This window comes from Rattus rattus, chromosome 10, assembly GCF_011064425.1.
Source record: "Rattus rattus isolate New Zealand chromosome 10, Rrattus_CSIRO_v1, whole genome shotgun sequence".
Classification (NCBI taxonomy): domain Eukaryota; kingdom Metazoa; phylum Chordata; class Mammalia; order Rodentia; family Muridae; genus Rattus; species Rattus rattus.
Genome location: NC_046163.1, coordinates 27968714 through 27973304, shown reverse-complemented (window position 1 = coordinate 27973304; position 4591 = coordinate 27968714). Strand labels below are relative to the sequence as shown.

The 4591-nt window shown below is 33.0% G+C and overlaps 1 pseudogene; it reads right to left on the bottom strand.

The window, feature by feature from the left end:
• Nucleotides 1-670: 670 nt before the first annotated feature.
• On the bottom strand, nt 671-768 carry LOC116911893 (annotated as a pseudogene).
• Nucleotides 769-4591: the final 3823 nt, after the last annotated feature.

Sequence of the window (4591 nt, the reverse complement as noted above, 5' to 3'; positions counted from 1 at the left end):
GTTTCCTGGCTCAGAGCCATTGCTTCTCTACTCCATAATGGCAGCGACAATGGCTCTTGTCTCTATCCTGCACATTCTTCTTAGGCATGGCAGATTTTTGCCTTCATCCTTCCTCATGGGCTCTAGCCTGGGAAACCTCAGTCCTGCCTCATTCTCTTTTGCTAGCTATTGGCTGCTTATATTTTAATTTATCACTCAGAATTAACTGTGGTCCGTTTTCCAGAAGCCAGTGCAAAGTGCGGATCTTGGGGTCTAGCACTTAGCATTACAATAACAGCAAAAGACAAAACTTCAACAAATATGAGTCCCTGGTTTTGCTTCCTCATTTGAGTCTTCAAGAGTTGTTCTGAATTTTATTATTTTTAAGTGTAATTTAATATTTTTAATAATTCACTGCATCCTGCTCGCTTTCCCCTCTCAGTTCCTCCTGCCAATCCTTTCCTCCTCCCCTATCTCCTTCATTTCTGACTGGGTAGGGCTGCTCTGGGTATCCCCCAAACGTGACATTTCAAGTCTTTGTAATGCTAAGTGCTTCTTCTCGCATTGAGGCCAGACATGATAGCCCAAATAGAAGAACATATGCCACATACAAGCAACAGCTCTTGGGATAGTCAGCCCCAATTCCAGGTGCTCAGGAACACTATGAAGACAAAAATGCCCATCTGCTTAAACAAACATAGGACACTTCATAAATTTGTGTGTCATCCTTGCACAGGGCTACACTAATCTCTGTGTCATTCCAATTAATTGTGCTGTCAAAGCAATCACTGTTATGAATTTAAAACACAATGTGTAGAGAAGCAGAAATAGAGGACAAAAATACTTTGAAAATAGCTATGAAAAAAATTGAAGTATTCCCCATTATTATTGATTCTATCAAAGGGTATTTATTTTAGACATGATATAAAATGTTTTACTTTAAATATTTTCAGAAATGTTTAAATCTTGTAAAACTAACTTTTATTCATCAGACATAATTGTCATATCAGAGACTTACTCTTGAATAAGCGCACCCTTTCCAGCTCTTTCTGAACTCTGGCTGACTGTTTTAACTGAGCTGTTCTGGCTCAAAGTTCTCTCCAAGCTGACTGATCCAATTGGGTCTCTCTCAGCTTGTAACTGAATTGCTCTACCTGCAAATTACACTAACTTTGGCAATTTGTTCTAATATTCTGGCTCCTTATTCATTGGCTTTAATTGCCTCCCCTCACCTGAACTCAACTGCATGAACTCTCAAACAAACCCAGCTCCATTACATTTCACTCATTGCATTGACTCCCAAAAGGTTAATTCTTTCTCCTTGCACTGCTCCTAAATAGATTATCTTCCCTATGCTATTCTTGAGAGAGTTGGGAGTATTCCATCTCTGATTTATTCTGTCAAAACTTTCTGTGATGCACCATTTTGTCTGGCCCTCAATTATGTCACCTTCAAACATGGATGCTTCATTATACAAACTAATTTTACCTTCATTGTTATAGATTAAATTTGTGCACAAAGGGTGTGTCTGTATTCTAGCCAGAAGAGTTAAACGTGGATCATTTCAGCTGGCTTGTGCAGACATAGAAGGTCTTTGGATGTGATCCTTTGCCAGAGCAACCTTGCTGGTAGATTGAAATTATTCTCAAAAATCCTTTGCTATAATTCCACAACTTTTCTTGTGGTATCTAAGAGAAGTAAAACTAATCTATAGTATTCCTCATATTATCAAACTACTAAATCATTTCTCTAAATCTGATATTTAAAAATATCAGAATTGTAGAAAGAAATAGTTTAAGGCAATTTTATGTCACTTAATTTACAAAGTTCATTATTATGCATACCATTGCCAATAATTATTAGGAAAAATAAAACCCTACATGTTCAAACATAAACCAAAATAAAGTCATTTGATTATTCCATAAATTATGTGTATATAATTATGATTCTACCAAGTACCTAAGTTGTTATCATATTAATTTTTGTTCTTAATAACATAGAATGTTGTATTGGTCTTTATCATGCAATATCTATTAAACTATCTCTATTTTTATAGAGTTAAAATAAACAGATTCTTAATGTTTATATTAAGTACTGTTTAAAATATTCTAAAATGTATTAATAAAAAGTTAAACTGAAATACAATTTAGGAAAAATTAATTTCTAATATTATTTAGATCTTCTGAAACTTAATAATTTTGTGGTGGTAATATTTTTCAGTTTTCATGAAAGTTTTGAGAACATACACAGTATTAATTGATAAGTAAAAGAAATGTACACAGTTAAATTTTGAAAGAAAAATTAAAACAAGAAATGTAAAAATCAAATTTATAGCTCTGGTTCACAGAGTGGGCGTCAATGGTCAACACTGCCTTTGAATAATCAGCATAGCTACCACTTGTCTGGCAGGACTCTCTATACCAAGGTGATGAAGTCATTCTTGTCATATTGTAATACTCAGCTGAAGTTCTTTCAAGTACTAAATGAAATTACTAGGATAGTTCCATAGTATAATATATGTATTCCTATATGATGGGAAGACACTGAGCTGAAATATGAGACATGATTATTTAATGATCATGAGCTTGGTAATAGGCAAATAATATTGACAATATGAATATTGATATAACAAGGAGAGTAGAGCAATACTTATCATGGAAGAAAGAAGTACATTTTAAAATGGGAACAAGGTATAATGAGAAATAAAATACATGAGTGACTGAATTAAGAAAATAAGCTTTGCACAGTGACAGTATTGTAGCCGATGAGGCTTATGTGAGGCACGATTATTGTTAATTGGAATAAAAGAGTTATTCACAGTGAATGTAATTTTCCTAAAACCATGAAAATTAAAAATATATATCATTTTGATACATTAAAGTACAGTAAAAAATTTCTCAATAACAAATTGAAATCAATACTGCTTCTTCATTATCAGTAATACAAATTCAAAACTAAGTAGCTTTATTATTGGGAAAATACATAATTTAGACATTTAAGCATACAACTGAAAATCATACTCTGGTAAAAATGTAAATGATATATTAATACTTTGGAGTAGAATGCTTTACTATTATAAAAATATGTCAGCTTTACAATAACCAAAATTAGAGCCAACTAACATTTGTTTTAGTTTTTGAATTGGATGCATTCATTCTATCCTATTTATAAGAAATATAAACATTTCTAACATATGACTGATTTAAAAAGAGTAAAAATGGGAAACAATCAACGTCAATATTATCATTCATTAAAGTCACTTTATAATGTGTGTGTCAACTAGGCACAGGAGAATGGCTAATCTTACACGGCAAAGATATAAAATGTAATTTTTCTTGTTATAAAGTCTTAAACATTTATTGCAGGAAAATTTAGTTTTGAGAAAGCTAGATAGCTAAATTCATAAATTGTGAGTTCCTATATTTTTTCATTAAAAATAAGGGCATACTCTAGCTACCCTCTAATTTGTTATTCTTTGGTTATTTTAGGATCACATTTATGTAAATTAAAAGTTTTCCCTCATATATTCCATACAAATTATCAGTTGATTAAAAATGCAATCCAAGCTTTCCTTAAACCACTCACAATTTTCCCCTTCATGGTCTCCCTTAAAGATAGTAATGACAAATTCCCTGTGCATAATTTGTGCATTCACATAGATTCAGACAAGATGTTATGCTCACCCTTCTCGAGAAAATATTGTCGTCTTGAGAAAATGTACATATGGTAAGTGTCTTCCTCTCCAAATTTGATAGAAACAGAAATTCAAGTTCTTAGCATATGAAATTAAATCTCAGATGCTAACTCTAGTTCCTCCAGCTACTTTAACACACACATCTATACCTTTAATCCTAGATTCAGGTGGTAGAATCTTTCCTTATATATGTTTGTAAACAGAAAGAAGGCAGACAGATGGACTGGAGATGAGAGGGAAGGGGGCAGGCAGGCTTGCAAAATTATCATCACAGTCTCTATGTTCTTACAGATTAACATGTAGCAAAAGTTAATATCCATGGTTCTATCTTGTTTTCCATAAAGTATCTTTGTAGTTCTGTACCTCTGCTGGGTTATCTTTATGCTTTGTTTTGTTTTTGTTCATGAATAGACCATTCTTTTCCACATTTGAAGAATAGTGTGTACATAGACTTGTTGATGGCAAGTCTTTACCATTCATTGCCCTTAAGGTATTGTGCAGATATTTCCTGCTTCCATGGGTTTTGATAAGGCATGAGATCAGTGGTCTTCAAGCAGCAGGTCATGACTCCTTTGCTGTCAAACAACCCTTTCACAAGGGTCATCTAAGACCATGAAGGAAATAAAGCAATATATTTCCATTTAAAAAATGACTTTATAAGGTCACCACAACATGAGTTGTATTATAGGTTCACAGCATTAGAAAGGTTGAGAATCACTGCATTAGATCCTCATGCCTTTTTAGAATGACTTGATTATAATGAATAGATTCTTCTGCTCTCTTTAACTTCCCATATTGTCTCTTTGTTGTTGAAGTATTATTATGATCAGAACAGTCTCCTGACCATGATGTTCTATCCAAAAACATCAAGTGATCATGGACTGACTCCTCTGAAACATACAAAATATGTTAGAATTT